Consider the following 13684-nt stretch of genomic DNA (forward strand, 5'->3'; position numbering starts at 1 on the left):
GTCTGTGTTTGTTGCACCACACGGTACTGTCTCGTCTCGGTCGTTCCTGTTCATGTGTTCTTCGTTTCATGTAAGTTCGTAGTTTAGGTCTGTCTACGTCGTGTTTGTTATTTTGTAATTTCCAAGTGTTTTCGTATTTCGTCTTCGTGTTTCAATAAATATCATTTATGTCTAATTACCTCGCTGCATATTGGTCCACCGATCCTTCTCTCCTCTCCTCTTCCGAGGAAGAGGAGGACGACACCCGTAACAAGACGAAAGGTTACCACTATCTTTGGTCGTACGTTCTGCTTATGGTTTGTAAACAACGCCAAAGCAAGGTGTAGACATGAAACATGACATAATACAGAACATTAATAGACAAGAACAGCTCAAGGACAAAATGACAATCATTTTTTAAAGGCACATGTAGCCTACATATCAATACATACACACCAACTATCTAGGTCAGATAGGGGAGAGAAGTTGTGCTGTGAGGTGTTGCTTTATCTGTTTATTGAAACCAGGTTTGCTGTTTATTTGAACAATATGAGATGGAAGGAAGTTCCATGCAGTTAGGGCTCTATATAATACTGTACGCTTTTTTTGAATTTGTTCTGGATTTGGAGACTATGAAAAGACCCCTGGTGGCATGTCTGATGGGGTAAGTGTGTGTGTCAGAGCTGTGTGTAAGTTGACTATGCAAACAATTTGGGATTTTCAACACATTGTTTCTTATAAAAAGAAGAAGTGATGCAGTCAGTCTCTCCTCAACTCTTAGCCAAGAGAGACTGGTATTTACAGTATTAATATCAGCCCTCTGATTACAATGAAGACCAAGACGTGCTGCTCTGTTCTGGGCCAGCTGCAGCTTAACTAGGTCTTTCCTTGCAGCACTCGACCACACGACTGGACAATAATCAAGATTAGACAAAACTAGAGCCTGCAGGACTTGCTTTTTTGGAATGTGGTGTCAAAAAAGCAGAGCATCTCTTTATTACGGCCAGATCTCTCCCAATCTTTACAACCATTGCATCTATATGTTTTAACCATGACAGTTTACAATCTAAGGTAACGCCAAGTAATTTAGTCTCCTCAACTTGTTCAACAGACACACCATTCATTACCAGATCCAGCTGAGGTCTAGAGCTTAGGGAGTGTTTTGTACCAAATACAATGCTTTTAGTTTTAGAGATGTTCAGGACCAGTTTATTACTGGCCACCCATTCCAAAACAGACTGTATCTCTTTGTTAAGTGTTTCAGTGACTCCATTAGTTGTGGTTGCTGATGCGTATATATGGTGCAATCATCAGCAGGTTATGGACAATAATATCTAACAGTACAGCTCCCACAATCTTCTTATTATCAATTTATTTCACCCAATCATCAGTCATTTGTGTCAGTGCAGTAGTACATGTTGAGTGCCCTTCTCTATAAGCGTGCTGAACGTCTGTTGTTCATTTGTTTACAAAAGAAATAGCATTGTACACCACTTTRTCTAAAAGTTTGCTAAGATCTGGAAGCAAGCTAATAGCTCTGTTGTGACAACCAGTAAAGGCCACTTTACCACTCTTGGGTAGTGGAATGACTTTTGCTTCCCTCCAGGCCTGATGACAAAGACTTTCCTCTAGGCTCAGATTAAAGATATGACAGATAGAAGTGGCTATAGAGTCATCTACCATCCTCAGTAGCTTTCCATTTTTGTCAATTGTCAATGCCAGGAGGTTTGTCATTATTGATCGATAACAATCATTTTTCGACCTCTCCCACGCTAACTTTACAGAATTTAAACTTGCAATGCATGAATACGATGGCTCACTGTTCGTTGTTGGGATTTCCTGCCTAAATTTGCCCACTTTTCCAATGAGGTAATCATTAAAATAATTGGCAACATCAAATGGTTTTGTGACGAATAAGCCGTCTGATTCGATGAAAGATGGAGTTGAATGTCTTTCTGCACACTATTTCATTTAAAGTACTCCAAAGTATTTTTCCATCATTGATCTTGGCTTCATAATACAGTTTCTTCTTCTTTTTTTTGAGTTTAGTCACATCATTTCTCAATTTGAAGTAAGATGTACAGCCAGACTTATTAGCCACTTCTTTTGCCTCATCTCTTTCAACCATACAGTTTTTCAATTCCTCATCAATCCATGGAGCCTTAACAGTTCTAACAGTCAGTTTCTTAACAGGTCCATGTTTACCAATAATTAGAAGAAGTCATTTCATAAATTCATCAAGTGCAGCATCTGGATGCTCCTCATTAATCACATCAGACCAACAAATATTTTTAACATCATCCACTGAAGTCACAGCAAAATCTTTTGTATGATCTCTTATAAATTATTTTAGGCCCAGCTGTTGGAACTTTGGCTTTCCCGGATATAGCCACTATATTGTGATCCAGRTTTAGAACAAAGRTCTACAGRATTAGTAAAAATGTGATTGATGCATGTGGATGATCTTGTCCCTGTAGTGTTTGTYAASACCCTGGTAGGTTGATTAATAACCTGAACCAGATTTCAGGCACTGGTTACAGTTAGAAGCGTCCTCTTGAGCGGACAGCTTGATGAAAACCAGTCAATATTCAGGTCCCCAAGAAAATAGACCTCCCTGTTTACATAACATACATTTTCAAGCATTTCACACATATAAATTTAGAGGCTGACTGTTCGCACTTGGTGGCCTATAGAAACACTCCAAAAGAAAAGGCTTTAGATGTGCCAAGTGAACCTGCATCCACAACACTTCAATAACACTTGATATAAGATCTTCTCTAAGCATTACAGGGACATGGCTCTAAATATATACAGCAAAACTTCCCCCGTAAGCATTTCTGTCTCTTCTATGTCTATGTTATGTCTTTGTTTTGCTACTGCTGCATCATCAAATTAATTATTTAAGTGAGTCTCAGAAATTGCTAATATATTAATGTTATCTGATGCTAGCAAGTTACTGATTTCATGAACCTTATTTATAAGGCTACATACATTAATATGGGCTATTTTCAGCCCTTTCCTGGGTAGTTTATCAGAGATAGACATAATACTGAAAAGAGCAAGCAAAGCAAGATAAAAAAAAAAACATAGCAGTTAGCAGTCCATTAATCATGTGTGTGGTGTGTGTGTGTGTGTGTGTGTGTGTGTGTGTGCGTGCGTGCGTGCGGGGTTGAAGCTACGAACCCATAGGCTTGGCTCTCTCATCCCCTCCAGGCTTCTGGGAGGGAGAGTGGGTGGACAATGAGCCTGTCATAGCAGATGTAAGCCATGTCCCCACGCACTCTGGCAGCTTTCATGACTGGGATCAGTTCTTTCCTCTTCTGGCGCACAGCTTCAGGATAGTCCTCGTTAAGGAAGATATACAGTGCCTTGCAAAAGTATTCATCCCCCTTGGTGTTTTTCCTATTTTGTTGCATTATAACATGTAATTTAAATGGATTTTTATTTGGATTTCATGTAATGGACATACACAAAATAGTCCAAATTGGTGAAGTGAAATGAAAAAAATAGCTTGTTTCAAGAAATTCCCCAAAATAAAAAACAGAAAAGTGGTGCGTGCATATGTATTCACCCCCTTTGCAATGAATCCTCTAAATAAGATCTGGTGCAACCAATTACCTTCAGAAGTCACACAGTTAGTTAAATAAAGTCCACCTGTGTGCAATCTAAGTGTCATATGATCTGTCACATGATCTCAGTATATATACACCTGTTCTGAAAGGCCCCAGAGTCTGCAACACCACTAAGCAAGGGGCACCACCAAGCAAGCAGCGCCATGAAGACCAAGGAGCTCTCCAAACAGGTCAGGGACAAAATTGTGGAGAAGTACAGATCAGGGTTGGGTTATAAAAAAAATATCAGAAACTTTGAACATCCCACGGAGCCCCATTAAATCCATTATTACATTTTTTAAAGAATATAGCACCACAACAAACCTGCCAAGAGAGGGCCGCCCACCAAAACTCGCGGACCAGGCAAGGAGGGAATTAATCAGAGAAGCAACAAAGAGACCAAAGATAACCCTGAACGAGCTGCAAAGCTCCACAGTGGAGATTGAAGTATCTGTCCATATGACTACTTTAAGCCGTACACTCCACAGACCTGGGTTTTACGGAAGAGTGGCCAGAAAAAAAGCCATTATTTAAAGTAAGAAATGAGCAAACATGTTTGGTGTTCGCCAAAAGGCATGTGGGAGACTCCCCAAACATATGGAAGAAGGGACTCTGATCAGATGAGACCAAAATTGAGCTTTTTGGTCATCAAGGAAAACACTATGTCTGGCGCAGACCCAACACCTCTCATCACCCCGAGAATACCATCCCCACAGTGAAGTATGGTGGTGGCAGTATCATGCTGTGGGGATGTTTTTCATCAACAAGGACTGGGGAACTGATCAGAATTGAAGGAATGATGGATGGTGCTAAATACAGGGAATTTCTTGAGGGAAACCTGCTTCAGTCTTCCAGAGATTTGAGACTGGGACAGAGGTTCACCTTCCAACAGGACAATGACACTAAGCATACTGCTAAAGCAACACTCGAGTGGTTTAAGGGGAAACATTTAAATGTCTTGGAATGGCCTAGTCAAAGCCCAGACCTCAATCCAAATGAGAATCTGTGGTATGACTTAAAGATTGCTGTACACCAGCAGAACCCATCCAACTTGAAGGAGCTGGAGCAGTTTTGCCTTGAAGAATGGGCAAAAATCCCAATGGCTAGATGTGCCAAGCTTATAGAAACATACCCAGGATACTTGCAACTGTAATTGCTGCAAAAGGTGGATCTACAAAGTATTGACTTTGGGGTGGTGAATAGTTATGCACGCTCAAGTTTTCTGAATTTTTGTCTTATTTCTTATTTGTTTCACTAAAAAATATTTTGCATCTTCAAAGTGGTAGGCCATGTTGTGTAATAGGTTGATATGGAGCTAGCTAACAGCTAGGCTAGCTGCAACCTTAATAGCTCCTCAAGACCCATCCTTGGTCAACAGGAGTCACTAGAGCACAATGAGCCAAGTAAAGCCCCCCCAGCTTTACGAGCTGGCCAATTGTGCACCGCCCTATGGGACTCTGACACAGCCTGGAATCAAACCTGGCTGTGATGCAGTGCTTTAGACCGCTGCGCCACTCAGGAGGCTTTCAATACTGTGATTTTATTGCGATTCGATGTTCAAAACATATTGCTGACTATATGTCTGCTGCAGAGGGACAAGAGAGAGCCATGAGAAAAACTAATTTTGTTCAGACAAAGGAAATAAAAGTGCTGAAAACAATTGGCTCCCTATTTGCACTGAGCAAATATATCAATATTTCAATCAAACAGGCTAAGTCCAGTACAGAGACAAAATCGAGTCGCAATTCAACAGCTCAGACACAAGAGGTATGTGGCAGGGTCCACAGTCAATCACGGATTACAAAAAGAAAACCAGCCCCGTCGTGGTACCAGGATGTATTGCTCCCAGACAGGCTAAACAACTTTCTTGCCCGCTTTGAGAGCAATACAGTGCCACTGACACGCCCCCTACCAAAACCTGCGGGTCCTCCTTCACTGCAGCCGAGGTGAGAAAAACATTTAAACGTGTTAACCCTCGCAAGGCTGCAGGCCCAGACGGCATTCCCAGCCGCGTCCTCAGAGCATGCGCAGACCAGCTGGCTGGTGTGGTTTACGGACATATTCAATCAATCCTTATCCCAGTCTGCTGTTCCCACATGCTTCAAGAGGGCACCATTGTTCCTGTTCCCAAGAAAGCTAAGGTAACTGAGCTAAACGACTACCGCCCCGTAGCACTCACTTCCGTCATCATGAAGTGCTTTGAGAGACTAGTCAAGGACCATATCACCTCCACCCTACCGGACACCCTAGACCCACTCCAATTTGCTTACCGACCCAAATAGGTCCACAGACGACGCAATCGCAACCACACTGCACACTGCCCTAACCCATCTGGACAAGAGGAATACCCATGTGAGAATGCTGTTCATCGATTACAGCTCAGCATTTAACACCATAGTACCCTCCAAAACTCGTCATCAAGCTCGAGACCCTGGGTCTCGACCCCGCCTGTGCAACTGGGTCCTGGACTTCCTGACGGGGCCGCCCCCAGGTGGTGAGGGTAGGTAACAACATCTCCCACCCCGCTGATCTCAACACTGGGGCCCACAAGGGTGCGTTCTGAGCCTCTCCTGTACTCCCTGTTCACCCACGACTGCGTGGCCATGCACGCCTCCAACTCAATCATCAAGTTTGGCGGATGACACTAAGTGGTAGGCTTGATTACCAACACGACGAGACGGCCTACAGGGAGGAGGTGAGGGCCCTCGAGTGTGGTGTCAGGAAAATAACCTCACACTCAACGTCAACAAACAAAGGAGATGATTGTGGACTTCAGGAAACAGCAGAGGGAGCACCCCCCTATCCACATCGACGGGTCAGTAGTGGAGAAGGTGGAAAGTTTTAAGTTCCTCGGTGTACACATCAACGGACAAACTGAATTGGTCCACCCACACAGACAGCGTTGTGAAGAAGGCGCAGCAGCGCCTCTTCAACCCCTCAGGAGGCTGAAGAAATTCGGCTTGTCACCAAAGGCACTCACAAACTTCTACAGATGCACAATCGAGAGCATCCTGTCGGGCTGTATACCGCCTGGTACGGCAACTGCTCCGCCCACAACCGTAAGGCTCTCCAGAGGGGTAGTGAGGTCTGCAGAACGCACCACCGGGGGCAAACTACCTGCCCTCCAGGACACCTAACACACCCGATGTCACAGGAAGGCCATAAAGATCATCAAGGACAACAACCACCCAAGCCACTGCCTGTTCACCCCGCTATCATCCAGAAGGCGAGGTCAGTCAGGTGCATCAAAGCAGGGACCGAGAGACTGAAAAACAGGCTTCTATCTCAAGGCCATCAGACTGTTAAACGCCACCACTAACATTTAGCGGCCGCTGCAACATACTGACTCAACTCCAGCCACTTTAAAATGGGAATTGATGGAAATTATGTAAAAATGTACCACTAGCCACTTTAAACAATGCCACTTAATATAATGTTTACATACCCTACATTACCCATCTCATATGTATATACTGTACTCTATATCATCTAGTGCATCTTGCCATCTTTATGTAATACATGTACCACTAGCCACTTTAAACTATGCCACTTTATGTTTACATACCCTACAGTACTCATCTCATATGTATATACCGTACTCTATACCATCTACTGCATCTTGCCATGCCGTTCTGTACCACACTCATTCATATATCTTTATGTACATATTCTTTATCCCTTTACACTTGTGTGTGTGTATAAGGTAGTAGTTGTGGAATTGTTAGGTTAGATTACTTGTTGGTTATTACTGCATTGTCGGAACTAGAAGCACAAGCATTTCGCTACACTCGCATTAACATCTGCTAACCATGTGTATGTGACTAATAAAATTTGATTTGATTTGATTTGATATAAATGCAACATGAAACAATTTCAAAGATTTTACTGAGTTACAGTTCATATAAGGAAATCAGTCAATTTAAATAAATTCATTAGGCCCTAATCTATGGATTTCACATGACTGGGAATACAGATATGTATCTGCTGGTCACATATACCTTAAAAAAGGTAGGGTGTGAATCAGAAAACCAGTCAGTATCTGGTGTGACCACTATTTGCCTCATGCAGCGCTACACATCTCCTTCACATAGAGTTGATCGGGCTGTTGATTGTGGCCTGTGGAATGATGTCCCACTCCTGCTTTGTGAAGTTGCTGGATATTGGCAGGGACTGGAACATGCTGTTGTAAATGTTGTTCCAGAGCATCCCAAACATGCTCAATGGGTGACATGTCTGGTGAGTATGCAGGCCATGGAAGAACTGGGACATTTCCGGCTTCCAGGAATTGTGTACAGATCCTTGCGACATGTGGGCGTGAATTATCATGCTGAAACATGAGGTGATGGTGGCGGATGAATGGCACTACAATGGGCCTCAGGATCTCGTCACAGTATCTCTGTCCATTCAAATTGCCATCAATAAAATGCAATTGTGTTCGTTGTCCATTGCTTATGCCTGCCTATACCATAACCCCACTGCCACCATGGGACACTCTGTTCACAACGTTGACATCAGAAAACCGCTCACCCACACAACGCCATCTGCCCGGTACAGTTGAAACCGGGATTCATCCGTGAAGAGCACACTTCTCCTGCATGCCAATGGCCATCGAAGGTGAGCATTATCCCACTGAAGTCAGGTCAAGACCCTGGTGAGGATGATGAGCACACGGATGAGCTTCCTTGAGACGGTTTCTGACAGTTAGTGCAGAAATTCTTCGGTTGTGCAAAAACACAGTTTCCTCAGCTGTCTCCAGGTGGCTGGTCTCAGTCGATCTTGCAGGTGAAGAAGCCAGATGTGCAGGTCCTAGGCTGGCATGGTTACATGTGGACTGCGGTTGTGAGGCCGGTTGGACATACTGCCAAATTCTCTAAAAGGACGTTGGAGGCGGCTTATGGTAAAGAAATAAACATTACATTCTCTGGCAACAGCTCTGGTGGACATTCCTGCAGTCAGTATGACAATTGCAGGCGCCCTCAAAATTTGAGACATCTGTGGCATTGTGTTGTGTGACAAAGCAACACATTTTCTAGTGGCCTTTTATTGTCCCCAGTACAAGGTGCACCTGTGTAATGACCATGCTGTTTAATCAGTTTCTTCATATGCCACACCTGCCAGGTGGATGGATTATCTTGGCAAAGGAGAAATGCTCACTAACAGGGATGTAACCACATTTGTGCACAACATTTGAGAGAAATAAGCTTTTTGGTACGTACATGTATGGAATATTTCTGTGATCTTTTATTTCAGCTCATATGGGACCAACACTTTACATGCTGCGTGTATATTTTGGTTCAGTTTTTAAAAAAAAGATGGAGAGCAAGCTATGAAGGAAGAATTCAGTGCAGTTCCAGCCTACTAGCACAAAAATAATGTTGAGATATTGTCAAAACTATACAACATATCGTCAAAAATACTATCCCGATATGTAACTTTATCGATTTTTCCTTCCATCACTTGCAAACATTTATGGAAAGTTTTGTTTACATCAAAAGGGATGCTGCTAAAAAGTTATTGAATTTAAAATGGATTTATCCAATATAGTTTTCATAGAACCCCTATATGCAGATGGTTTAATGTATTGTAGATTGAGTATTTATTGGACTCATAATACCTCTGTGTTTTAATAAGCATTGATCTTGGACTGCTTCAGTCATTCAGTGTGTCTGGGTCTTGGCTGCAGAACTTGCCCTTCCTCTCCCATAAGCATCACTATTCAATTCTGAGAAGAGCTGATTATTTCCATCTGTCAGAGACATAGCAATGACAGCATCACGTGTCAGTGAATTTGTGCTGGAGCTGGTCCGACGCCAGGCCCCAGAACCTCCTGCAGTTGCTGGTCTCCCCCTCTCTTCTAACACTGCATTGTCAGTCTCCTGTGGACTCAAAGACCTCAGGGAAGGACTCCCTCCTCTTTAGCCACACACACATAAACACTCATACACACTGACTATACATTGCACACTGCGACATGTACTTCCTCCGGCATCCCTTCTCCACACACTCCACTCACGTACACACACACACATCTTTGCATTCCACTGATCCAGCCCACCAGACTCTGCAATGCTGCACCCCCCCCCTCATCTCATCTCTCTCTTCTCTCCTCTCTCTCTTTATCTGTATTTCTCACTTTCTTCCATCTCACTCTCTCTTTCTCTCTTCGATCTCTCTCTCTTTCTTTCTCTCTCTCTCTCTCTCTTACACTTTCTCTCCATCTCTCTCACTTTTTCTCCATCTCTCTCTCCACATCCTCTCACTCTCTCTCTCTCTCTCTCTCTCTTCTCTCTCCATCTCTTCTCTCTATTCTCTCTCTCTAACTTTCTCTCTCTCTCTCTCCCCCTGCCTCCTCCATCAAGCTAAAAAATAGCCCTTCACTGGTGCTCCGACACTCTCTTTCTCTCTCCATCCCTCTTCTCTCTCTCGATCTCTCTCTCCTCTGCTCTCGCTCTCTCTCTCTCTCTCCTTTTCCCCTCTCCTCTCGCTCTCTCTCTCTCTCTCTCTCTCTCCCTCTCCTCCTCTCCTCTCTCTCTCTCCTCTCTCTCTCTCTCTCTCTCTCTCTCTCTTCTCTCTCATCCTCTCTCTCTCTCTCTCTCTCTCTCTCTCTCTCTCTCTCTCTCTCTCTATCTCTCTCTCTCTCTCTCTCTCTCTCTCTCTCTCTCTCTCTCTCCTCTCTCCTCTCTCTCTCTCTCTCTCTCCTCCTCTCTCTCTCTCTCTCACTCTCTTCTACACCTAACTGTGTACAGGACTTCCTGCCCACTCGCTGAGCATCATCAAAAACATGTCAGACAACACACATTTCGAAAGACATTTCTAATTTTTGTTTCTACTTGTCTGCAGCAAAAGGTGCTGTATGTCTGGGTTGGGAGGGTGTGTTCAATTAGATCTACAAGGTTACCTTGAAAAGTGCCATTGTGGCAGAAATGGCAGTCTCTTGAAGTCAGTGGTCAGCTAACATATTGACTGTGTGTAACTGTGTGGTGTGGCATGGCTTGCTGAGTCAGACGGTGGGAACAGGCTGGAGGATAGCGGGACTCAAGGTGAACCCAAAGGCCTCAAACAATCATTTATCATGTCATGCTTCATTGACACCATGTTGAAAGGGGATACATTTTGCTTGGTTACTTATATCAATGCCATGCCTGTCGTTGATGTTCTTTCTATGTCTTTTGCCTGTCATGGGATTTTCTTTCTAATCAATGCATTTGTGAAATAGTGAACATGTTTTAGATATTTTCTTGCTTTTAAATGTTTTTCAAGGGTTAGAATAGATTTTGACATTGTTGTGAACTCCAACGAGCACTTCACCTGTTGGCTCTGTAAATGACAGCTTTTGTGATGGATTCTGGATCCCATTTGTACGCTGGCTGTCACCACTGTGTGTTGACTGACTTTCAAAATGGTTTCAGAGTATGTACCTTACTGTGTTATACCTACAGTATCTATCTTATAATGTTTTATTGGTACAGTCTTTAACACCTGGTGTCACGAATCCCGCCGAAGATGGTGCCTCTTCCTGTTCGGCGGCGCTCGGCGGTCGTCGTCACGCGGCCTACTCGCTGCATCGATTCCCTTCTTTTTGTTTCTGTAGTTTGGGCTGATTGGGTGCACCTGTTTTGAGTTTAGTTTTGTGGGTAGGCTATTTAAGGGCAGTAGGCCCGCTGGCTTTGTGCGGGCTTGTTCTCTGTTATTTGGTGTTGGATTTTATGTGGATTCTATATTTTCCGGACAGTTTAGTCCTGTGTGTTTTTGGACTGTTATTTTCATGCGCCCGTGTGTTTGGGCATGATCGTTTTCCCTGTCGACAGAAAATAAAATCCACGTTCTGAAAATCACTGCTCTCTGCGCTTGACTCCTCCACCCAGTATCCTAGCAGCTTCTGACACCTGGCAGCTCCACAAAAAAGGATCTGGTGCATCTAACCCGCTGATGCAGCGTCTAACCCGCTGATGCAGCATCGTACCTGCTGATGCAGCATCTTACCCGCGGATGCCAGCATCTTACCCGCGGATGCAGCATCTTACCCACTGATGCGCACTCTTAACCCACTGATGCAGCATCTTACCTACTGATGCAGCATTTTACCTGCTGATGCAGCATTTTACATACTGATGCAGCATTTTACGTACTGATCAGGCAGCTTATATACTGATGCAGCATCTTACCTGCTGATGCAGCATTTTACATACTGATGCAGCATCTTACGCTGATGCAGCATTTTACATACTGATGCAGCATCGTACCTACTGATGCAGCAGCTTACCCACTGATGCAGCAGCTTACCTACTGATGCAGCATCTAACCCGCTGATGCAGCATCTTACTACTGATGCAGCATTTTACCTGCTGTTTATGCAGCATTTAAACATACTGATGCAGCATTTACCTACTGAGCAGCAGCTTATATACTGATGCAACATCTTGCCTGCTGATGCAGCATTTTACATACTGGATGCAGCGATCTTTACCTGCTGATGCAGCATTTTACATACTGATGCAGCATCGTACCTACTGATCGCAGCAGCTTACAAAACTGATGCAGCATCTTACCCGCTGATGCAGCATCTTACCTGCTGATGCAAGCAGCTTACATACTGATGCAGCATCTTACATACTGATGAGCAGCTTACCGCTACTGATGCAACAGATACATACTGATGCAGCATCTTACCTACTGATGCAAGCAGCTTACATACTTGATGCAGCATCTTACCCGCTGATGCAGCAGCTTACATACTGATGCAGCCATCTTACCTACCGATGCAGCTCTACCTACTGATGCAGGCATCTTACTACTGAGCAGCATCTTTCTGCTGCATGCAGCAGCCTTACATACTGATGCAGCATCTTACCTACTGATAGAGCATCTTACCTACTGATGCAGCAGCTTACATACTGGATGCAAGCATCTTACCTACTGATGCAGCAGCTTACATACTGATGCAGCATCTTACCTACTGATGCAGCATTGTTACATACTGATGCAGCATCTTACCCCGCTGATGACACAGCTTACATACTGATGCAGCATCCTACCTACTGATGCAGCATCTTAACCTACTGATGCAGCATCTCACTACTGATGCAGCATCTTACCTACTGATAGAGCATCTTACCTACTGATGCAGCAGCTTACATACTGATGCGGCAGCTTACATACGGATGCAGCAGATTACATACTGATGCAGCAGTTTACATACTGATGCAGCATCTTACATACTGATGCAGAATCTTACCTAGTCTTCCTATAGCTGCACAGAAGCAACGTTTAAGCTTACCTTTAACTGTGAGATGACGGGGTGTATTTATGTTGACGTGGGTGTATTTGAACCTGTGGGGTTTGAATAAGATTATCTAAAGGTTTGTGATTGATTGTTGAACTGTTGTTCAGCTGTTAAACAGGATGAACTCTCCATGTAAGCCACAAGAAAACGTGAGTCACACGGTTCTAGAATCAGACCAAAGCCAGAGGTTTAGGGCAGCAAGGTCATCACAAACAGATACTAACCCACGCCCTTCTTTTCTCCTTCGCAGTGACTTGTTGTCGTCGGATTATGTGGAGATCCACTATGAGGAGGGCAAACCTGTTCTATCAAAGGTAACATCTCCAGGCAGACAACACACTCTGTTTGGGTACCTGTTTTCATTTACCTTTTTTTCGGGCAGAGCCTAATTGGTTCCCAGTGGAAGATACAGGGCCTACAGCTGGTAAAGAATGGATTTGGTTTGTTTTACGGTGGCTGATTAGGGCCAATCAAAGTAACAAGTGGATAGTTAAAGTAAATATTAGCAAAAAACTCTTAAAGACTATTCAGTTGTACCATGTCGACAGGACCTCTGGAGTTCACAGGACATTCAAATAAATAATATGGCCATTGTCCATAGTAGCTGAGGGGCTGGGGCTGAGTGGCTGAGGGGCTGATGCCTGATGGGCTGAGGGGCTGATGGGTTGAGGGCTGAGGGCTGGGCTGAGGGGCTGAGGGGCTGAGGGCTAGGGCTGAGGGCTAGGCTAAAGGCTAGGGCTGCAGGGGCTGAGGGGCTGTGGGCTGGGCTGAGGGGCTTAGGCTAGGCTAAGGCTGGGCTCAGGGGCTGAGG

The 13684-nt window shown here is 44.2% G+C and overlaps 1 pseudogene; it reads left to right on the forward strand.

Annotated features, from left to right (window-relative positions):
• Positions 1 to 13684, forward strand: part of LOC111959520 (disintegrin and metalloproteinase domain-containing protein 23-like) — a 40814-nt pseudogene that overhangs the window by 10919 nt on the left and 16211 nt on the right.

This window comes from Salvelinus sp. IW2-2015, linkage group LG36, assembly GCF_002910315.2.
Source record: "Salvelinus sp. IW2-2015 linkage group LG36, ASM291031v2, whole genome shotgun sequence".
In the NCBI taxonomy this organism is placed as follows: domain Eukaryota; kingdom Metazoa; phylum Chordata; class Actinopteri; order Salmoniformes; family Salmonidae; genus Salvelinus; species Salvelinus sp. IW2-2015.